Genomic DNA, 24,190 nt, shown 5'->3' on the forward strand with positions numbered 1-24,190 from the left:
GAGTCGCAGAAAGCTTTTGCTGAGGTGCCATGGCAGGTGAGAGAGGTACCCACACCTAGCCAACTGGCTTGATGACAATTGAAGTCACCACATAAGAGGAAGAGAGAGTTTGGATGAGAAGATAGAAAATGGTCCATGTTTTCGGATAGTGAGATGTAGATGGAGTCATCACTGTTCGGTGGACGGTACAGTACACATATAAACATGAGGTGGGAGTGGAGGGGAAGCCGAAACCAGAGGTATTCCTGGGGGTGTGGGGGAGTGAGAGCAGTGCATGGAGAGTGAGGAATAGAGTCTTTGATGAAGAGAGCAACACCTCCACCAGGACGAGGCTCAGGTCTGTCATACCGTAAGAGGGAGTAACCAGGGAGAGATACTTGGGAGAGGAAAGTTTCTGTTCGGCAGATAATGTCTGGTTTGTCAGTGGCAACCTGTGTGGAAAGATCTGAAAGGTTTGAGCGAAGGCCCCGGATATTTGAGGTCCACACTTTTAATGAAGAGGAACGGGAGGAGGCTTTGGGTGCAGGAGGTGGAGGGGAGGGGGAGGGTAGGACAAGGGACGAGGGGGGCAGGTAAGGAGGGTTGCTGAAGGAGTGTGGGGTATTGCAGAATAGCGAGGGGAAGGAGCCGAATGAGGAGGAGAAAAGGCTCTGTGGTGCTGGGGGAGAGGGGGGACAAGAGACAAGGAAGAAGGCAGTTGAGGATTTGAGGAGGTGGAGTGAAGAGTTGGAGGTGAGAGGGCACTGGAGGAAGGCAGGTTGGTGGATGAGAGGGGGGGGCAACTTTGAGAAGGAAGAGTGAGGGGGATGAAAGGTGGGAGAAAGGTGAGGGGGGAATTTTTGAGAGAGGTGAGAAGGAGGCTTGGAGGGAGAAGAGTGGGATGGTTGCTTTGAGAGGGAAGGGTGAGAGGAGTGAGTTGGCACTGAAGTTGGAAAAAAAGAACGGTTGATGGAAAGTGAGCATCCATGGCAAACTGTGGTTTTTAAAAGTTTTAGGTCAGAGATGCGATTTAACACAATTCTTGATGGATGCAATGAAGGCGAATTCAGAGCATGGAGAGAAGAAGCGCTGTCATAGTTGGATTTTTTAGGCAAGGAATGAAGGAGAGGTCGAAATGAGAGCAGTCTGTTAAAATAGCAGAAGAGTAGTGCATTGTGAAACAGTAAAGAGGACCACATGTGTGAGAGAAGAAGATGAAGCATTATAAGATTGTTTTTGTTGTTAAAAATAATGTATGAGAGAGTTCAACAGATTAGGTCATGGAAATGTAAAAAAAAAAAAATAAAAAAAATCTAGGAAGAAGACGAGGAGGAAGTTAAGAGGAAGAAGAAGAAGCAGAATCGGGAGAAGGTGAGCGTGTTGTTGTTGTAGGGTATTTTTTTTTTTTGAGATAAGAAAGAGATTAGTTGGGAGAATGGGGGATGTTTGGAAAGTGGGGAGGATCAAAATTGATGGTAATGGGGAGGATAGAAATTGAAGGTAATGGGGAGAAAAAACAAACAAACAAAAAAAAAAACGATCGAACACCGAGTGGAACCAGTAGGCCTCAAGCCTAGGCCTAGGCCTCAAGCCCCAGGTAAGAACGTCGACAAAAATACTCACAAAATAGCACGATTTTTGAAACAAAACCGAACTAGCAACACACAGTAACATGTAGGTGAGAAAATTAAACAGTTAAAACGGGACAAATAACAACCGGAAACTTAGCTTTGAGAACGTCAGCAGGGAGCCCCGAAGGAGACCTCTCGCTGCTCCGGCTGATCCGATTGACAGTGGTGTGGTCAGTGGACCGTGGTCTCTATGCAGGACAACTTTCCGACCCCACAGGTAAGTACGCCATTTCTCAGTTGCCCAGACACAGGCAAGTGCTTCCTTCTCTTCTGTAGAGTATTTGCGTTCGCATTCTTTGAGCATTTGTGAGGCAAATGCTATTGTTTCCTCTGTAGAATCATCATGAAGTTGAGTGAGCACTGCTCCAAGTCCATAATCAGATGCGTCTGTGGTCACAATGGTGGTCAGAGTAGGGTCAAACAAAGCAAGTGCAGGGCTGTTAGCAATCAATTTTTTTACCTTTAAAATTGAGTGTGTGCAGCTTTAGTCCAGAAGTCAGCATCCTTGCACAGTAAGGCACAAAGTGGCTCCACAACTGTCGCATAATTTGAATGAATTTAGAGAACCAAGAAGTCAAACCCAGAAAATAAGGCAGAGCAGATGCATCCTTTGGGGGTGGTGCTTGTGTTACTGCCACCACATGTTCGGTGTTTGGGCCCATGCCCTTTTCTGAGATCACGTGACCCAGAAAAGAAAGTGCAGCCTTCCTGAAATCACATTTGTCATAATGTAGTTTTAAGCCTGCTTGATCAGTACGATTCAAAACAGCTTGAAGACGTTCCTCATGTTTCTCAGGAGACGAAGCAAACACAATTATGTCATCTCGGTAACACTAACGCCCTCCTGGCCAGCTAAGATCTGTGACATCATTCGCTGGAATGCACTGGGAGCAGAAGCAAGACCACACGGAACAAGGCAAAAACGGAAAAGTCCCTCATGTGTTATGAAAGCCGTAAGGTCTCTACTTTCCTCATGCAAGGACACTTGATGGTATGCACTCTGAAGATCAAGAGTGGAGAACATTCTCGCTCCCCGAAGTTCTGTGAATACCTCCTCAATATGTGGGAGTAGATGACTGTCTATTAGATCACCTTATTGGGATCACCAAGATCCACGCACAGTCGTACACCTGTTTTCTTATGCATAATGACAATAGTTGAAACCCATTCGGAAGAGTCAATTTTCTCAATGATACACGCTTCTTCAAGCGTTTTCACTTCTCTTCTTGCGAGACAGCATCACAGACAGCAAAAGGAAAATGGTGAAGCTTCTGCTGGATTGGCACCACATCGAGCCTTATCTTCACTCTGTGTACAAATCCGTTTGCCTTGTCTTGAGTTCCAGTGCTGTTCGGATTAGATGTCTGCCAAGCCGATGTTTGATGCACAGAGGTACTTTGCACTGATGCAGGAGTAACACATCCATGAACAATATTCAGTCTGAAAGCAGTGAAGAGGTCCATGTCGAGTATAGGTGTTCCAGATGGCACAATGAAGAAATCAGCAGGCACAGAAACATGGTTGTGTCGCACCTGTACTTGAAGACAACCAACTACAGTGATCGGTTTTTTTTTAGGTAAAGGTAACCAAGGGTAATTTTGGTTGTGGAGGAAGTGCATTCTTGAAATGCTCCAGGTAGGTAGACTGTATGGAAAGTATGGAAATGACCGAACCTGTGTTCATCAGCAATTTAGTTGAGCATGCCTGTCCATCAGGTGTGCAAAGATGAACATCACAAAATAGGTTCCCTCTAATTTGTTCAGAGGCTTGTGTGTTTACGCTTAAAACAGTCACATCTGGCACAGTCACTTCCCACACTTGATATTTGTCGTCTTTATTGCGACATACTTTTGTCACACTACTTGCAATTTACATCTTTTGCAGGACATCTGGGGTAATTGGCTGAGTGCATTGCAGATCCACAACGATAACAAGTCCTCTCTTGGCGTACCTGTCGAGCTTGTGAAAATTTTGGGTTTTCAGGTTCATTTGATGTCCCCCTGTGGATGGGGTCACATCTGTATTGTCCCACACTGGTACATGCTGGTGTTGTATTTCCATCCTGAAAGGACGTCGATGTGCCGCATGTCATCTATTTTGCTTCCGCCATGGCCGATTCGATTTGTCCCGCCATTACGAGGGCTTTCTACAGTGGAAGCTCCAGTTCCAAAATCAAATGTTCACGTGTACGAGCTGTAAGGGTTGTTTTTTTCCACGAGCTGATCTCTTATAAATTCATCAGAGAGGTCTCAAAACTCGCAATTAACCACAATCTCACGTAAAGCAGCAACCAACTGAGCAGTGGATTCACCTGGCCTCTGCGCTCGTTGACGAAACTTATATCGTTCGAAAACAACGTTCACCTTTTGGCATGAAAAAGGCTGTTAATGCACCGACAGCAGCAGAGTACGTGTCTCCATCAACTGGGAGGGTATAGAATAAACGCTGCCCTTCAGTTCCAAGGCAGTGTATAAGTAATGAGCGCTTCCTTGCATTTACTGCCAGCATGAAGTTGTCGAACATGCGCATCCATGAGGTAAAAGGTATTGAAGGCTCACTCGGAATCAGCAGGTGGTGAAAGAGCAAGGTGAGCCATCTTCGTCGCCCATATCTTGTGTAACAAAGACGGCCCACACGAAGGATCTTTGGTTCATCTGCTTTTAATCACGTCTCCTGCTCTACTCGCTCGACAACCAGCCGACGTCACTCGGTTCTGCCTCGTCACGGTTCATCATGCATTTATTAATATTCAAGTGACTCCCCGACCTCCAAAACTCTCTCTCTTGGTCCCATCCTCGCTCTACCCTCTCAGAATACACTGCAGCACCCTCCTTACACACCTCTTTCTCTCCCCTCTCACCCCCTATCTATCTAGCTGTGTGTATATACATATATATATATATATATATATATATATATATATATATATATATATATATATATATATATATATATATATATTGTTGCGGATTCGCGCCCGCCGGCGTGCAAACGGCCACGTAACTCGAATCGCGGCACGTCGCCCACCGGACGGACAATCCCGTCGTGACCCTCTCGGACTAACGCCGGGAACTAGTCACGGGTGGGCCTTTCGGCCTCACCACGATCGTGCCAATCGGCCCCCCGCATGGGATAGGGTTGCTCGCCAAATTCGACCTACCTAAGTACCCACACGGAGGGTAGACCGGGCGATCGCACCTCGCCGCAGGTAGACTTCGGACACGGGCCACTTTAAGCGACCCGTTCTGTACTATCGGGATAACCGAGCGGTGTTATCGTCAACCCCGACGGTTCGATTAATTATTGGGCGTTTTAGCCCACGACCAACCCTTTACGTGAAGTAAGATGGAGATTCAATAAAGGAAAAGACGAAGCGAAACGGGAAAAACAGTTCAACATAAAGCACACTTATTTCGCGATGGCACACGGATAGCACACATATACAATTATACACCAAAAGCAAATGTAAAAGAAGAAACACACAATAATACACAAAAAGCAAATGTAAAAGCAAAACACAATGCAGATATACCACCGACTACCGAGCACACGGCAACACTTATACAGTTTTACTTCACAGACGGCGCTGACAACACATATACTCAAAGCAAAAGAAAAGGACCACCCTCAAGGATGATGGGGGCAGATGGGCCTGGGGCCGAGACCGCGTCGGGCCTACCCGTCTGATGATGAGCCGCAAAATGGCGGTGGCGCCCCGACTCCGCGGATCTCGCGGACAGTGACTGGAATGGGGTGGGAACGGGGCCCCCTTCTCGCACTATCTCAGCGCGGGGGGGAAACAGGAGGGGGTTGTTGATGCTCGGGGGAAGGAGGATATCTCCCTGGCTCGGGTCCCGCGACGAGCGTCTCCACCACGACCTCGGTCGCGTTGCCGGCCTCTCCTCTCCGCAGCTCCCCGACTCTGACACGAGCACCCCCTCGACTGCCTTCGCCGCCGCCACCTCTCCAACTCTCCACAGCTCCGTCCAACTGCCTTCTCCGACTCCTCTCTTGACTGGCTCTTCCCAACTCAACTCCGAACTCCACTTGACTGACTCTTTTTCCAACTCCACTCCGAACTAAACTGTTTGGCGAGCGAACGCGGCCCTTTATAGCCCCCGTGGCCTCGCTCCTTCACCTTCGACCCTTTACCTCTGGCTGGCTCCCCATTGGACAGAAGAAAAGTGGGCGTGAATGCTTTTTGATCCGCGAATCTGCATATAGCGACCACACTCCGACGCACCTGGAGGCGGGGCCAAATCGCCCCACGCTCGCCGATAGGACGGAACAGAAGTGGGCGTGAGTCGTTTTTGATCCGATTGCTTCGGAAAGGCTGGTGCCTCTGCACCCGCTGCTCGGTGCGCGCCCTGCACGAGTCCAGTATCGGTGCCCACAAGCGGCGCGGGAATGGTGGTGATGCGATGGTTGCGAGGGCGAGTTGTGACGGTAAAGGTCGTGGCTGTTGTTGTGAAGCGGAGTTGCGGTTGGTGGTTGTTGTGTGATGGCTGTTGAGACGTGGTTGGTGGTGGTAGTAATGGTAGTAATGGCGGCTGGTCCAAAATAAAGATAGTAAAAGAAAAACGGCTATCTAGAGGGGTCGCAGCCCGAATGAATGACATTTATTAAATCTAAACAACGGGTTTGGGCCTAATTACACATATACTTACAGAGATATCTCACCTAAGGGACCTGAATGGTGGTTTGCGAATTTCGTCAACCACAACACTACCCCCTCCCCTTTTTACAGACTCGTCCCGAGTCGTCAAATTTTCGTGTGCCATCATGTGTAGTTTTCCCCTCGTACATTTTACCTACGGATCCCTGAGTGCGACATTCATGGTATTCGTGTCCCCAAAATAAATAACCTGAGGGCTGAGTAACTACCTAAACAAACTCACTCACACGGACGACTTAAATAAAATTGCCGGCGCTAAGACAGACATGCCGGGGGTGCACTCATATGTACAGTACATCTTAACCTTAACTTACAAATTTTACACTAAACCATGGCCCAGGATCACTGAACTCTGCAAAAAGAAAGCAGTTTGCAGGGAGCCAGGCTGCTCGCATGCAGTCTCTGACTCAAACAATGCAGGTGACGGGGAACGTGGCCGGCTGCTCACACGCAGTCCAAGGGCTTCCCTTTTGAACTGAACGCAGTGAACCACAACGGTGCATGGGCTGCACAAACGCAGTCTCCGTGCCAGCTCAAGTGGCACACGCAATGAACACAACGAATGGATGGATGAATGGATGGACGCAAACACGGTGCACGGGCCGCCACTGCAGGCCCGTGTTGTAGCTGCCAACAGGGCAGTTCTCGCAGCTTGCAAACTGTTGCCTTGATCCTGGCGCACATGGCAATGAACAGGGGGGGGGGGAGCAAAGCAAAAATTGAACAGGGCTGGTGAACAGGGGCAGTGGGCATGGCATGGCAAAGGTGATCAGGCAAACACAGCCCGCAGAAGAAGGCCGCTGCAGGCAAACACAGCCGGCAGACGAACTGGCCGGCACAGGCCTTGCAGAAAACAGCTGCAGACGATCCGGCCGGCACAGGCCTTGCAGCACAGCAGCTGCAGACAATCCAGCCGGCACAGGCCTTGCAGCAAAACAACAGCTGCCGATGAAGTTGGTCGGCCTCTGCCTTGCAGCAACGCAGCCAGCAGATGAAGCTGGCCAGCCTTTGCCGTTCAGTGGAGGTTGGTGGAGGGAGTGCGGTGGTGCTGGCCACTCGGAAGGCGGGCTCGGACCTACCCTACGGTCTCCCTCCAAACCTATCGCCTTTGCCTGTCACTGTCTATACCCACTCCCTTAATTTGTCAAACCCCAATTTAGCCCCAACGTCTTTGTTCGGCTAACCTATCCTGTCACCTCGCCTACTCCCAACCCCTACGTTCCCTTCCCGGAGGGGAATAAGGGAGAGCTAGCGTCCTTTGTCGAGGCCCAACGAAGCCTCAGGATGGCCTCCCCAGAGTTCAGCGATCTAACCCAAAGTGGGTCCAGCGGCCCACAACGAGAGCGAGGGGATGGATGGTGCGGAGGGGTACACTTCCTATCTACCCTAACCATTTAACTGTTAAACTACCCCGGGGCTTTCAACAAGCGCCTCTCGCTTAAACTATTGGTTCTAACAACCCAGATTCCCGTCGCCTGTGTTGGTGTCCTCACAATTTCGGGCCTCGCCCCCCAATTTTCTCTCCGTGCCCTCACACGGTCTCATGGCTGGGACGCGTGGCTCCCTTTGGCAGGCACGACCCTCTGCCGAATCTCCCGCTATGGCACCCCCGGGCACTACACTGCCTCCGAGCCTACCAGCTCCCTAACACCGGGGAGTGCCCCCCATGGCACCTCCCCTGAAACGCACACGTGGCAGGCTGGCTTCCCAGGCCCCTTTCCGAGGGTCACCCGTGCCCACAACACTGCCCACGCGGCTAATGGCGCCCCGGGCCCCCGCACCAAGCAGGCGCACCCGTGCCCACTACGCTATCCCGGCCCCCCATGGGCCCTTGGCCTACCACGGCCGACTAGCCTGGTGCCCGGGGTACCCACTCAGCGATACTCACTTTTCGCAGCCACGCTCCCAGCCCGTCAACAGGGCTCCTGCACCCCTCCAAACGGGTTTCGAGCCTACACACCCACCAACAACAAAACGACCTCCATTTTTTAATTTAACTAACCCAGCTAACTCACTCTACACTGACCCCGGGGTCTCTTGGGCGGGAGTCACTCCTCCCCCCAATCACTCATCGCACCATGCATTCCCCATTCGCTCCACTCACACAGACCCGCTGGCCTCACTCACTCAACAAGTACTCACCTCACAACTCACCAACTCTTCAACACACACACCACTGAACTCTGCCATCCTCCTAACTACATCCCCTAACTAACTCGTGCTCCCACGTCGTCCCTTAAACTACAGCACGTTCCTTTTAACACTACGTAGCTAAGCTACGTCCCCTCTACACATTCACTGCCTGTCACTGTCTCCAAATAAATCATTTTATTTCCCAACCTAAAGCTCACTAAATCCCTCTAACTAATCCATTCCACGGGCCCCATGAGGACTTATCCCTGCCCCATGGAGCCGGTCTAGCTATGCTAACCCTTCCCCCTAACTAGTTTCCATCCTCTGCCCTGGTCAAGGGGGTCTTCCACCCCTTGCCCAGGAATCCTGTACACCCGAAAGTGAGGCTTGCTTTTTCTTTTTTTTTCTTTACATGCGCAGCACCAGCGCGGCAACTCACAGCTCGCGCACTTTGCACCTGCCCGTGACGTCATGCAGCTGCACGTGTACCTCGTCCCTCCTTGGACGGTACCATCCGGCAGGGATACCCCTCCTGCCGGATTCCAACCCCACGTGCAGCCATGGCGTCACCGTGCGCATAAAAAAAAACACAAGCCCCACGTCTGGAGCGGTTCCCCACGCGAACACATGTGCCTTGCCCGTTGGAGCTTAACACACACGATCGCGTGGAGAACCCGTCCGGTCCAAATCCATAATCCTGCCTAAACTTTGTCCGTCCGCAGGATCGGCAAATCCACCGCGTGCGTTTCCGGACCGGGACTTCACTCTCGCAAGCGAGCACATGGGGGCCTCGTGCGTTGCACAGCACGGACCTCGTGCTCACTGCTGGGTGAACCCGGCACGGTCCCCGAAACAACTACAGCCGCTACTCGGCTTTCTTTCCTCACATGTCGCCGTCGTCGCCATTCGACACACGCACTCCCGCGTGTTACGACGCTAACACACCTCACCATTACATTCACACCGGGAGACGCGGCTGCATGTTCACACATGCCGACCGACATCTCCCTTACACACAACGACCTTGCACACGCTGTCTCTCTCACGCATACCACCTCCCTCGCACACGTGGCTCCACTCACTCGCGGCCTTTCACTCACTCGTGCCATTTCCCTCACACAAACCATACTACTCACACGCGGGGGCACTCATCCGCGGTGCCTCACTCATACACCGTTCCTCACTCACACACACGGGGGCACTCATCCGCGGTGCCTCATCCACACACGGCGTGCTGGGAAGCACGCCCTTCTGCACACTTGCCACCACACCACTCACACACGGGGTCGCTTCCACACACGGGGACGCACTCACACCTTGCACCACACACACAGGGACAACCACGCTGGGGATTCGTGTCCCCACAAGGGTCTCCGGGGCCTCTATACCCCCCAAGCTTTCCGTGCACCCGTTCGCAGCACTCCTCCCCCCGAACTCGCTCGACACGACCGAACCCACCTCGTCGTGACTCGCTTCAAGGGGGCATACTCCCTCCCCTCGTTCCTGGAGGAGGCCATCCAACTGCTCGCACCGGGTCTCTACCCAGTCCGCGAGCTCACCCCCATTATCCTCCACTACCTCCGTGTGTGTGTGTGCGTCTCTAAACCCGTCATTATCATGCAGTCTCTCCTCTATTTTTTCTGTCTCCCGTGTCTATACATTTTCTCTCCTGGTTCCTTTTTTCTGTCTCTTCCTGGTTCCTTTTTCCTTCCCATCTGAGTCGTTCTTTCTCTCTGAGCCCCATTAGCTGTTCGTTCTCCCTCCGTAGCTCCTCAATCTCCGTTGACTCCAATCTCGCTCTCCGTTTTAGTTGTTCAATTTCACACTCATATAGTTGTTGTTTTCTCTCCCACTGTCCCTCCTGCTCTTTGTTTTCCAATCTCATCGTTTCTTTCAATTGGCTCATTTCCTTCCTGTGTTTCATTCGCTGTTCTCTCACTACTCTTCCTCGTTTCCTCTCCTGTCCTTCCTTCTCCAGTTTCATGGTTTGCTTCATTTGGTTTATCTCCTTTTTGTGTTTCATTTGCTGTTGTCTCATTACTCTTCCTTGTTTCCTCTCCTGTCCTTCCTTCTCCAGTTTCGTTGTTTGCTTCATTTGGTTAATCTCCCTTTTGTGTTTCATTTGCTGCTGTCTCATTACTCTTCCTAATTTCCTCTCCTGTCCTTCCTTCTCCAGTTTCGTTGTTTGCTTCATTTGGTTAATCTCCCTTTTGTGTTTCATTTGCTGCTGTCTCATTACTCTTCCTCGTTCCCTCTCCTGTCCTTCCTTCTCCAGTTTCATGGTTTTCTTGATTTGGTTCATCTCCATTTTGTGTTTCATTCGCTGCTGTCTCATTACTCTTCCTAGTTTCCTCTCCTGTCTTTCCTTATCCAGTTTCATGGTTTTCTTCATTTGGTTAATCTCCTTTTTGTGTTTCATTTGCTGTTCTCTCACTACTCTTCCTCGTTTCCTCTCCTGTCCTTCCTTCTCCAGTTTCATGGTTTGCTTCATTTGGTTAATCTCCTTTTTGTGTTTCATTTGCTGCTGTCTCATTACTCTTCCTTGTTTCCTCTCCTGTCCTTCCTTCTCCAGTTTCGTTGTTTGCTTCATTTGGTTAATCTCCCTTTTGTGTTTCATTTGCTGCTGTCTCATTACTCTTCCTCGTTCCCTCTCCTGTCCTTCCTTCTCCAGTTTCATGGTTTTCTTGATTTGGTTCATCTCCATTTTGTGTTTCATTCGCTGCTGTCTCATTACTCTTCCTAGTTTCCTCTCCTGTCTTTCCTTATCCAGTTTCATGGTTTTCTTCATTTGGTTAATCTCCTTTTTGTGTTTCATTTGCTGTTCTCTCACTACTCTTCCTCGTTTCCTCTCCTGTCCTTCCTTCTCCAGTTTCATGGTTTGCTTCATTTGGTTAATCTCCTTTTTGTGTTTCATTTGCTGCTGTCTCATTACTCTTCCTTGTTTCCTCTCCTGTCCTTCCTTCTCCAGTTTCGTTGTTTGCTTCATTTGGTTAATCTCCCTTTTGTGTTTCATTTGCTGCTGTCTCATTACTCTTCCTTGTTTCCTCTCCTGTCCTTCCTTCTCCAGTTTCGTTGTTTGCTTAATTTGGTTAATCTCCTTTTTGTGTTTCATTTGCTGCTGTCTCATTACTCTTCCTCGTTCCCTCTCCTGTCCTTCCTTCTCCAGTTTCATGGTTTTCTTGATTTGGTTCATCTCCATTTTGTGTTTCATTCGCTGCTGTCTCATTACTCTTCCTAGTTTCCTCTCCTGTCTTTCCTTATCCAGTTTCATGGTTTTCTTCATTTCGTTAATCTCCTTTTTGTGTTTCATTTGCTGTTGTCTCATTACTCTTCCTTGTTTCCTCTCCTGTCCTTCCTTCTCCAGTTTCGTTGTTTGCTTCATTTGGTTAATCTCCCTTTTGTGTTTCATTTGCTGCTGTCTCATTACTCTTCCTCGTTCCCTCTCCTGTCCTTCCTTCTCCAGTTTCATGGTTTTCTTGATTTGGTTCATCTCCATTTTGTGTTTCATTCGCTGCTGTCTCATTACTCTTACTAGTTTCCTCTCCTGTCTTTCCTTATCCAGTTTCATGTTTTTCTTCATTTGGTTCATCTCCATTTTGTGTTTCATTCGCTGTTCTTTGTCTATCTCCTCGTACTCCAGCCTCAGCTTTTCTTTCAATTGGTCAACCTCAGATTCATGTTCTTTTTGTTTTCTATTCCATTGTTCCTCTCGTTCTTCCCTCTCCAATCTCGTTGTGTCCTTCAATCTCCTGATTTCTCCTTCCTGCTTCATTCCTTGCTCCTTTACTTTCTCCTCGTATTCAAACCTATTTTTTTCCTTTTGTCGTTCAGTTTCAAATTCATACTCTTTCAGTTTTATATTCCACTGTCTTTCTTGTTCCTCCTTCTGCAATCTCGTCATTTCTTTCAACTGACTGATTTCTTTCTCCTGTCTCATTCGTTCTTCCTTCATTACTCTTTCTTGTTCCTCATTCTTTAGTCTGGCCTTCGCTTCCAGCTGTTCGATCTGTACAGTGTGGTTTCTTAAAGTTTCATTTTCCGTTCTCTTCCTTTCCTCTTTTAACACTCTCAGTTCGTTTTTTAGTTCCCTCTCTTTGTTTTGGTGTTTCTGTAACTCAGAAACTTTCTTTTCCAATTCCTTTCTCATCTCCGCACACTCAAACTTTGCTTTGGCTTCTAATTGTTCAATCTGCTCAGTGTGGTTCCTTAACGTTTCATTCTCTGCTGTCATTCTTTCTTCTCTCACCATCCTCAACTTGTTTTGTAATTCCTTCTCTTTGTTTTGGTGTTTCTGTAACTCAGAAGCTTTCTTTTCAAATTCTTTTCTCATCTCCGCACCCTCCGACCTTGCTTTGGCTTCTAACTGTTCTTCCGGCTTGCGCTTGTGGTTTTCTACCCGTCTTCCCAGTTCCTCTGTCTCCGTTTTTCCCTCCAGTCCCAGCTTATCAACTCTCTTCGTCATGTCTTGAAGTCTTTTCTCACACTCCCCCGTTTCGACCTTCAATCCCTCCTCTGTCTCCTCCTGGCTTTCTTTTAATTTTTCTAATACCTTCTTTACCTCGTGTCTCGTCTTACACGTCTCCCGAATTATTTTCTCGCCCGCCCCGACCGCGGGCCTGACAGCCGTTGCACTCCCCCCCAGCTCGTTCGTCCCAGCACGTCGCAGCGCCATTTTCTCGCCCGTAGTCCGCGTTTCGCTCCTCGCCATTGCCATAATGCCTGCCTGCAGGCCTCTGCCCATGTTCTGCACCTCACCCCGCATTTCTTTCATTTGGTTTTTCGCTTCGAGTGCGTTTCCATCCATTTTTTTATTTTCCATTTGTTGCGTATTTCTCTTCATTTCGTTGTTCCTTTCTTTCATTTCGGCATTCCTGTAATCCAGTTTGTCATTTATGCTCTGCGCGAGTTCCATAATCTGCCGCATTGTCACCTGCCCTGGCCACTCCCACTGACTACATTTAGTGGTGGAGTTATAATAAAAAAACCGACCAGATGAACGGCATCGATGCCTTTCCCAACCTTCTGGTACGGGTTTCTCTTGCACGGTGATCTCGTCCTGAGCCATGGATTCTACATTACTATTACACATACCTAATCCACCCGGCACCCGCTCGCCTTGAGACGCCATCTTGCTTCTCGTAAAGGGTTAATTTAGCTCGCTCGTAATTTGGAGGGAATCGGGGGTCGCTCCTCTCACCCCTGGACCGATTCCCGTGAATTTAGCTGGAGACAGGACAGCCCGTTTTCCCGTTCTCCGATACCAGTGCCGCGAGGAGGGCGATGAGTTTATATCCCACTCCTGACACCAGTGTTGCGTATTCGCGCCCGCCGGCGTGCGAACGGCCACGTAACTCGAATTGCGGCACGTCGCCCACCGGACGGACAATCCCGTCGTGACCCTCTCGGACTAACGCCGGGAACTAGTCACGGGTGGGCCTTTCGGCCTCACCACGATCGTGCCAATCGGCCCCCCCCCGCGTGGGATAGGGTTGCTCGCCAAATTCGACCTACCAAAGTACCCACACGGAGGGTAGACCGGGCGATCGCACCTCGCCGCAGGTCGACTTCGGACACGGGCCACTTTAAGCGACCCGTTCCGTACTATCGGGATAACCGAGCGGTGTTATCGTCAACCCCGACGGTTCGATTAATTATCGGGCGTTTTAGCCCACGACCAATCCTTTACGTGAAGTAAGATGGAGATTCAATAAAGGAAAAGACGAAGCGAAACGGGAAAAACAGTTCAACATAAAGCACATTTATTTCGCGATGGCACACGGATAGCACACATCTACAATTATACACCAAAAGCAAATGTAAAAGAAGAAACACACAATAATACACAAAAAGCAAATGTAAAAGCAAAACACAATGCAGATATACCACCGACTACCGAGCACACGGCAACACTTATACAGTTTTACTTCACAGACGGCGCCGACAACACATATACTCAAAGCAAAAGAAAAGGACCACCCTCAAGGATGATGGGGGCAGACGGGCCTGGGGCCGAGACCGCGTCGGGCCTACCCGTCTGATGATGAGCCGCAAAATGGCGGTGGCGCCCCGACTCCGCGGGCCTCGCGGACAGTGTCTGGAATGGGGTGGGAACGGGGCCCCCTTCTCGCACTATCTCAGCGCGGGGGGAAACAGGAGGGGGTTGTTGATGCTCGGGGGAAGGAGGATATCTCCCTGGCTCGGGTCCCGCGACGAGCGTCTCCACCACGACCTCGGTCGCGTTGCCGGCCTCTCCTCTCCGCAGCTCCCCAACTCTGACACGAGCACCCCCTCGACTGCCTTCGCCGCCGCCACCTCTCCAACTCTCCACAGCTCCGTCCAACTGCCTTCTCCGACTCCTCTCTTGACTGGCTCTTCCCAACTCAACTCCGAACTCCACTTGACTGACTCTTTTTCCAACTCCACTCCGAACTAAACTGTTTGGCGAGCGAACGCGGCCCTTTATAGCCCCCGTGGCCTCGCTCCTTCACCTTCGACCCTTTACCTCTGGCTGGCTCCCCATTGGACAGAAGAAAAAGTGGGCGTGAATGCTTTTTGATCCGCGAATCTGCATATAGCGACCACACTCCGACGCACCTGGAGGCGGAGCCAAATCGCCCCACGCTCGCCGATAGGACGGAACAGAAGTGGGCGTGAGTCGTTTTTGATCCGATTGCTTCGGAAAGGCTGGTGCCTCTGCATCCGCTGCTCGGTGCGCGCCCTGCACGAGTCCAGTATCGGTGCCCACAAGCGGCGCGGGAATGGTGGTGATGCGATGGTTGCGAGGGCGAGTTGTGATGGTAAAGGTCGTGGCTGTTGTTGTGAAGCGGCGTTGCGGTTGGTGGTTGTTGTGTGATGGCTGTTGAGACGTGGTTGGTGGTGGTAGTAATGGTAGTAATGGCGGCTGGTCCAAAATAAAGATAGTAAAAGAAAAACGGCTATCTAGAGGGGTCGCAGCCCGAATGAATGACATTTATTAAATCTAAACAACGGGTTTGGGCATAAGTACACATATACTTACAGAGATATCTCACCTAAGGGACCTGAATGGTGGTTTGCGAATTTCGTCAACCACAACAATATATACGTTTATATATATATATATATATATATATATATATATATATATATATATATATATATATATATATATATATATATATATATATATATATATATATATATATATATATATATATATCTCTGTCTGTCTGTGTCTAAATGTGTCTGGACGGTGGTTACGTCTGGACAAACCCTCCCCTCACACTGTCTTACCTTTCCATCCCCTCACGCTTCCCTCCCTTCCCCTCCCCTAACGCTGCCTTCCCTTCCCCCACCTATCCTCACTCCACCAACCCTCCACACACCCCTCCTTCCTCACTCTCCACCCCTCCTCAGTCTCTCTACCTCTTCGCTCCTCCACCCTCTTTCTCCGTCCGGACGGACCCTGCCCTCACACTGCCTTTCCTTCTACTCACTCTGCCCTCACATTGCCTTTCCTTGCCCTCCTCTCACGCTGCCTCCCCTCCCCCCACACTGCCTTTCGGCCCTCCCTCACACTGCCCCCTCCCTCACACTGCTCCCCCCTCCCTCACACTGCTCCCCCTCCCTCGCGCTGGCTTCTCCTCACATCCTCACGCTGCCTTCTCTTCCCACACTTCTCCTTGGTCTCCCTACCTCCTTGCGACTCCACCCCTCTCTCTCCCTCTTAAGATACCTATCATCTGGAAAGTGGTTATGTCCAGACGGAATCTCCCTTCACAATGCCTTCCCTTGCCCTCCCCTCATGCTGTCTTCCTTTCCTCAACCCCTCCTCTCTCCTCTTTCCTCGCTCCCCCACCCCTCCTGGGTCTCCTCACCCCTCCTCGGTTTCCCTCTCCCATGCCTCCTCGGTCTTCCTCCCCCACCCCTCCTCGGTCTTCCTCCCCCACCCCTCCTTGGTCTTCCTCCCCCACCCCTCCTCGGTCTTCCTCCCCCACCCCTCCTCGGTCTCCCTCTCCCATGCTGCCTCGGTCTCCCTCCCCCACCCCTCGTCGGTCTCCCTCCCCCACCCCTCGTCGGTCTCCCTCCCCCACCCCTCGTCGGTCTCCCTCCCCCACCCCTCGGTCTCCCTCCCCCACGCTTCCTCGGTCTCCCTCTCCCACGCCTCCTCGGTCTCCCTCCCCCACCCCTCCTCGGTCTCCCTCCCCCACCCCTCCTCGGTCTCCCTCCCCACCCCTCCTCGGTCTCCCTCCCCCACCCCTCCTCGGTCTCCCTCCCCCACCCCTCCTCGGTCTCCCTCCCCCACCCCTCGTCGGTCTCCCTCCCCCACCCCTCGTCTGTCTCCCTCCCCCACCCCTCGTCGGTCTCCCTCTCCCACGCTGCCTCGGTCTCCCTCCCCCACCCCTCGTCGGTCTCCCTCTCCCACGCTGCCTCGGTCTCCCTCCCCCACCCCTCGTCGATCTCCCTCTCCCACGCCTCCTCGATCTCCCTCCTTCGATCTCCCTCCTTCTTACCCGCTCCCTTCCTCGATCTCCCTCCTTCTTACCCCCTCCCTCCTTCTTACCCCCCTCCCTCCTCAATCTCCCTCCTTCTTACCCCCTCCCTTCCTCGATCTCCCTCCTTCTTACCCCCTCCCTTCCTCGATCTCCCTCCTTCTTACCCCCTCCCTTCCTCGATCTCCCTCCTTCTTACCCCCCTCCCTTCCTCGATCTCCCTCCTTCTTTCCCCCTCCCTTCCTCGATCTCCCTCCTTCTTACCCCTCCCTTCCTCGATCTCCCTCCTTCTTACCCCTCCCCTTCCTCGATCTCCCTCCTTCTTACCCCTCCCCCTTCCTCGATCTCCCTCCTTCTTACCCCCTCCCTTTCTCGATCTCCCTCCTTCTTACCCCCTCCCTTCCTCGATCTCCCTCCTTCTTACCCCCTCCCTTCCTCGATCTCCCTCCTTCTTACCCCCTTCCTCGATCTCCCTCCTCCTTACCCCCCTTCCTCGATCTCCCTCCTTCTTACCCCCCTCCCTTCCTCGATCTCCCTCCTTCCTACCCCCTCCCTTCCTCGATCTCCCTCCTTCCTACCCCCTCCCTTCCTCGATCTCCCTCCTTCCTACCCCCCTCCCTTCCTCGATCTCCCTCCTTCTTACCCTCCTCCCTTCCTCGATCTCCCTCCTTCTTACCCCCTCCCTTCCTCGATCTCCCTCCTTCTTACCCCCTCCCTTCCTCGATCTCCCTCCTTCTTACCCCCTTCCTCGATCTCCCTCCTCCTTACCCCCTTCCTCGATCTCCCTCCTTCTTACCCCCCTCCCTTCCTCGATCTCCCTCCTTCCTACCCCCTCCCTTCCTCGATCTCCCTCCTTCCTACCCCCTCTCCCTTCCTCGATCTCCCTCCTTCTTACCCCCCTCCCTTCCTCGATCTCCCTCCTTCTTACCCCCCTCCCTTCCTCGATCTCCCTCCTTCTTACCCCCCTCCCTTCCTCGATCTCCCTCCTTCTTACCCCCCTCCCTTCCTCGATCTCCCTCCTCCTTACCCCCCTTCCTCGATCTCCCTCCTTCTTACCCCCTCCCTTCCTCGATCTCCCTCCTTCTTACCCCCCCCCTTCCTCGATCTCCCTCCTTCTTACCCCCCTTCCTCGATCTCCCTCCTTTTTACCCCCCCCTCCTTTCCTCGATCTTCCTCCTTCTCACGCCTCGCCCCTTCATCTTCCCGTCAGACAGGTTATATTTTCTCGTGGTAAATTTTTTTAAAAATATAATTCGCAAAATGTCTCTCAGTGTGTTTTTTTTTTATTCCCCGATTTCTGGTATCTCGTGCGGACATTTTTATTCTGTTCGTGGGTAAAAAAACGTTTGTACTGGTGCGGTTTGAGAAAGGTGCGTACCGTACGTAATAAATATATGGCAACGAATGTTGCAACCTCCGTTCCTTTGTTTTCTCACCGCTCGAACTTTCCTGTCCTCTTTTTTTATTTATTTATTTAATCTTCCCTTTTCTTTTTTCAATTTTAATTATCTCCCCCTCCCCCATTCTTACTCTCCAATTAATGGAGTCACTTCCGTTATGGAAAACGAATACGAACTGAGGCATTAGAGAGCATTTTACCACAGTGCCTTGACTCACGGTTTGTCCTGTACAGTATTTCAAACGCACCGATTTACACGTTCAAAAAGCGTTTTGGATGTTTCATGGAAATCATCCGTCTGGTCTTTGAATAAAACGATTTAAACATGAACAACCAATCAAAACATCGCAATGCTGGTGTCGTCCAATCAACGATGACGTTTTTGTGCTCCAACCAATCAGAAGAGGGATCGCAAATAACGGATGTATTTTGAAATAGCCCGACGGGAGAACGTGGCGGCTTGCTTTTGCGTGTGTTTACGGTAAGTTTAACAACGAAATCGGTTTATAGTCACGTGTTTGGTCCGTGTACGTGCTGGTCGTGTCTGGTCCGTGTACGCGCTGGTTGTGTCTGGTCTGTCAACGTCTGCATGTACATGCCGTTCCGTGTCCGACCCGCGTACTCGTGCGTGTTGGTTTGGTTGTGTCCGGTACTCGTGCGTCCTGGTTGTGCCAGGTCCGTGTCCAGTACGTGTGCGTCCTGGTTCGGTTGTGTCCAGTCCGGAGATTTGGTGTTTTCAAGTTTGTTGTCAAAACATCTTATCTTCAGATGACCCCCAATGGACCCCTATCGCATCAGGATTCAGATGACCCCCAGTGGACCCCTATCGCATCAGGGTTCAGATGACCCCCAATGGACCCCTATCGCATCAGGGTTCAGATGACCCCCAATGGACCCCTATCGCATCAGGGTTCAGATGACCGCCAATGGACCCCTATCACATCAGGGTTCAGATGACCCCCAATGGACCCCTATCGCATCAGGATTCAGATGACCCCCAATGGACCCCTATCGCATCAGGGTTCAGATGACCGCCAATGGACCCCTATCGCATCAGGGTTCAGATGACCCCCAATGGACCCCTATCGCATCAGGGTTCAGATGACCCCCCATTGGACCCCTATCACATCAGGGTTCAGATGACCCCCAATGGACCCCTATCACATCAGGGTTCAGATGGACCCCTATCGCATCAGGGTTCAGATGACCCCCCAATGGACCCCGATTGCATCAGGGTTCAGATGACCCCCAATGGACCCCTATCACAGGGTTCAGATGACCCTCCCCCAATGGAACCCTATCACATCAGGGTTCAGATGACCCCCCAATGGACCCCTACCACATCAGGGTTCAGATGACCCCCCAATGGACCCCTATCACATCAGGGTTCAGATGACCCCCAATTGACCCCTGTCACATCAGGGTTCACATGACCCCCAATTGACCCCTATCACATCAGGGTTCACATGACCCCCAATGGTCGGAAATGTTTAATCTGTTTTGATGGATTCAAACAACCTCTGAATCCGTTGTGCTCTTTGTTTTTGTCCAGGATGGAGACTATTCAGTGGTTGAAAGGTCACACGCTAGCCTTATCCTTAAATGGTTGTTCTCATCGGTGGTACTTGTTGTACTTCAGAATGAATAGATACTGTTATCAAGATGGTATTTATTTCCCCTGGCGTTTGTTATGTTTACAACAACAAGCATTTAAAGGCCATTTTCCCCGCTAAAGTGGGGGTTAGCCTTGCGGGCCCCATGACGATCTTCTCCACTTTACCCTGTTTTCTGCATCTCCCCTTCTTAATCCCCTTGCCCACATTTCTTCCTCCACCACCTATAGCCAAGTTTTTCTCGGTCTTCCCCGTCCTCTACTTCCGACTACACTCATTTCCAACACTCCTCTCACCCAGTCACTTTCATCCTTCCTCAACACATGACCCAACCATCTCAACCTGTTTCTCTTCACAACCTCCATCACAGACTCGATTCCCATCATCTTCCGCAAGTCATTTGTCTTCCTCTCTCTTAACGATACTCCACACATCCACCGAACCATTTGCATTTCCACCCTTTTCAGCCTTTGTTGCTGCTCCATGTTCAGTACCCATGTCTCACTCCCATAAATCATCGTACTCCTCACACATGAAGCTTACACCTTTCCCTTCAGCTTCAACGACACTCCCCTCTTTGTCAGCACACCACTCAGTTCCCAAAACTTCTTCCATGCACATCTCACTCTAGCAACCGTCGAAGAGTCTGAGCCACCTTCTCCATTCAGCATCTCTCCAAGATAGCAAAATGTTTTCACCCCTTCCAGCTTCACACCATCTCCAAGATCCAACTCAACAATTCCTTCATCTGCTGCTCCCTCGATGCACACCTTACACTTGAATGTAGCTGCCACACTGGTTAATGACCCTCTCACCCCACTACATTTTCGATGAACCCATTCAGCTCACATTGTACACTGAATGGAGTTCACTCCGACACCCTTCCTGCACACAGCACACGGCCACTTCCCAGTCCTTTCCACCTCACCACATGCTTTACCACTTGCCATCACCTTCGTCTTTCCGATATTCACCTTCAAACCTTTTTCCTCCATACATTCCTTCCACTTGTTCATCTTCTCCTTCAGTCCATCCATACTCTCTGCAATCAACACCAGATCATCTGCATACAGCAGCTCCCACGGTAAACCCTCCTTTACCCTCTGAGCCAGCACCTCCATCACAACTACAAATAGAAGTGGACTTAGTACCGACCCCTGGTGCACTCCCACCCTCACCTCAAACTCACCACTGTTCCCATCCTTCGTCCTTACAGCTGTGCGTGCTCTCTCGTACATGGCCATCACTACTCTGATCAACCATTCCTCCACTCCTAACTTCCTCAATGCTCATGTCATTACTTCACGTGGGACCCTATCAAATGCTTTCTCCAGATCAACAAAACCAAAAAACAACTTCTTCCTCTTCTCCATGTACTTCTCCTGCAACTGTCGTTCCTCTTCCTGGCATAAATCCAAACTGCATTTCGTCAATCTTTACCTTCTTCCTTATCCTCTTCTCCAACACCCTTTCCAATACCTTCATTCCATGCTCCAATAACTTTATTGCTCTATATGAGCCACAGTCCAGAGGGTCACCTTTCCCCTTGTACAGAGGGACGAGGGTACTCAGTTCCCAATCCACTGGAATGCGGCCTTCTTTCACCACCAGATTACAGATCTCTGTCATTCTCTTCACACCCCAACTTCCCGCTGCCTTCAACATGTCTCCCACAACTCCCATCGGCCTTCCTGCTTTTCTACTCTTCATTGCTCTTATAGCTTCCTCAACTTCCTTCTCAGTTATCTTCTCTGCTGGTCCTAAAACTGGGTTACTCTCGATGTTGATATCCCATTCATTTTCTACATTCAACAGCCTTTCCATATATCTCTTCCATATTCCTTTAATTCCATCTGAGTCCACAACGATTTGTCCCACTTCATCCTTCAAGAAACTCACCCCTGTCACATCAAATCTCTCTCTCTCGCTATCTGCCTTGCAATCCTGAATACCGCTCTCTGACCCTCCTCCGAATCCAAGCGTTCTCTGAACGTTTTCCTATGGGCCTCCTGTGCTTTTGCAACCTCTTTCTTTGCAGCCTTCTTCGCCACCTTATAACTTTCATGTGCAGCCTCTTCTTCCACCGTATCCTTTGCCTTTTGCCATTCCTTGAACTTCTTCCTCTTCTCTTCAATCGTCTTTCCAACTTCATCACCCCACCACCATGTGTCCGAGTGCCTTGGTGGTCCTTTTGTCCATCCACATACCTCACTAACGGCTCCCAATAGACTATCTTCCATTGACATCCAACCACTTTCAAGCTCAACCACATCATCTTCAACCATACTCAGCCTCTCTCTTAATGCTTCCTTCACTGTCGCCTCTTTCAACCTCCACACCTTCATCCTCGGTTGGTACTTCACCTGCCGAATTCTCCGCGCACCTTTCACCCTTATATCGCAGACAACCAGGTGGTGCTGCGAAACAGTCTCCTCCCCTGGGATCACCTTTGTGTCCCGGAGGTTTCCCCTATCTCGCCGACGCACCATCAGGTAGTCAATGGTTGTCGTCGACCCACCTGACGTGTATGTAATAAGCTTATTATTCGCTTTCTGGAATTGAGTATTACAGAGCAACAAATCAGCTCCATCAGCAAACTCCAAGATCCTTTCACCTTCTCCATTTCTCACACCATATCCATAACCCCCATGGACTCCCTCAAAACCATCTGGACTCCTTCCCACATGTCCATTCAAGTCTCCTCCAACCACAACAACTTCCTCATCTTTCACATTTTCCATCAACTTCTCCATCGCACACCAGAACATGTTCTTCTCTTCATCGCTTCGACCGACCTGCGGGGCATATCCCGAGATGACGTTCACCAAGAGATTTCCGATCACAATTCTCACCATCATCAACCTTTCACTCACTCTAGTCACACTCACTACACTGTCTACAAACTCCTCAGGAAACATGACACCAACACCATGCTCGCCTTCCGGGCACCCTTGCCACATAAACTTGTACTTCTGCCCCTGCCTTCCCTTCACCATTCTCACACCACTTCCCTTCCACCATGTCTCCTGCACACAACATATGTCCACTCTTCTTCTGACCAATGTTTCAACCACTTCTCCAGATCTCCCTGTCATTGTCCCTACATTCCATGTACCAAACCTCAGAAACCGATCTCCACGTGGGGCATCAGACGTTGGTCATCATAAATGGAAAAATGTCCTCCCTTGCTTAGATCGGGTTCCCCACCTTGAGTTTTAACGAGAGGGGTGAGGACTCCCACGGGGTACTTCGGGCTGTACCCTGCCCATCAGTTGTACTCATCATGGTTTCCTTTTGAGTCGATGTTTTTTGAGGATGCCTTTCCTGACGCCAACCCTTTTAGCATTTGTTCTGTTTATTATTGTTGTTATTATTATTATTTTCTTTGGGGGTCTTTTTTTTGTTCTAGTTTTGAAATACTCAGTCTTGTTCTCAATTCAATTTACAGAAATCAGTCCATCAAGCTCAATGTCATCGTTTATCATGAGGAATCGCTGTAATTAAGATGATTGTGTACTTGACTTGAGCAACAGCCACCAAGGGACTCTCTATGCTGACCTGCATCGCCCTTTTCATGATGCGAAGTAAACCGCGCTGTGCTGAACAATATTGAATAGCAAGAGATAGGTTTCTGTCATTTTATTAAAATCTATGTCAGCATTTTATTTCCTCCACTGCACTGTGGGCTTCAGTGTGGCATCACATCGCATTGTTCACATTCCGGTGGGGAAAAGGGCGTAAAGCATTGTGGCAACCTGCTTCCTTTGCTTTTTGTAATGATCTCCATTTGGGGGTGTCAGAAGCTGGAACAAAGTCTAACCAAGACTGAAACGATCTATCTTTTATGAGGATCAACTTTTGAATACCAAAATTATTTTTCATTCACGTTGTGCCTTTGTGTCCAAAAACAAGGTCTTCACCGCCATTCGTATCTCAAGGCCCTGTCACACCTTGACGTTTTAGCCAGCGTATGCCGACGTATGAAAAATTTGGCGAATACGCTGGCACACGTCGAATACGTTATGGGTAAGTTTTGTATACGTTAAGAGCACGCTGGCATATGTCGTAGTACGCCGAGCTCGTCGACAAATTTTGAGCATGCTTTTTTTTTTAAACTCACACGTTCCGCATACGCTGGCCATAAGTTGTAGGCACGTTATGCGATCGTTGACACGTGTCGACACACTTTACTTGTAAGTTACTCGTAAGTCGAAATACGTTGAGGTAATGTCTAGCGTACCCGAAACTTATTTCTAACCTGTGAGTAACGTGCTTTGATCCTATGAGTA

The 24,190-nt window shown here is 50.3% G+C and overlaps 1 protein-coding gene across 6 annotated transcripts in view; it reads left to right on the forward strand.

Annotated features, from left to right (window-relative positions):
- The first annotated feature begins 18,100 nt into the window (after nt 1-18,100).
- Nucleotides 18,101-24,190, forward strand: part of LOC147029739 (kinesin-like protein KIF18A) — a 171,306-nt gene continuing 165,216 nt past the window's right edge. For 2 of the 6 annotated variants that reach the window (XM_085873017.1, XM_085873018.1), the window contains exon 1: nt 18,653-18,769. The gene's annotated coding sequence lies outside the window, so the exon portion shown is untranslated. Of the gene's footprint in view, nt 18,120-18,652; nt 18,770-24,190 lie in introns of those variants that run through there. The other 4 variants (XM_085873012.1, XM_085873016.1, XM_085873015.1 and 1 more) reach the window with 3 other exon arrangements.

The sequence above is a fragment of the Eptatretus burgeri genome, chromosome 3, assembly GCF_056783735.1.
Source record: "Eptatretus burgeri isolate ZD-2024b chromosome 3, Ebu_testis_v1, whole genome shotgun sequence".
Taxonomy (NCBI): domain Eukaryota; kingdom Metazoa; phylum Chordata; class Myxini; order Myxiniformes; family Myxinidae; genus Eptatretus; species Eptatretus burgeri.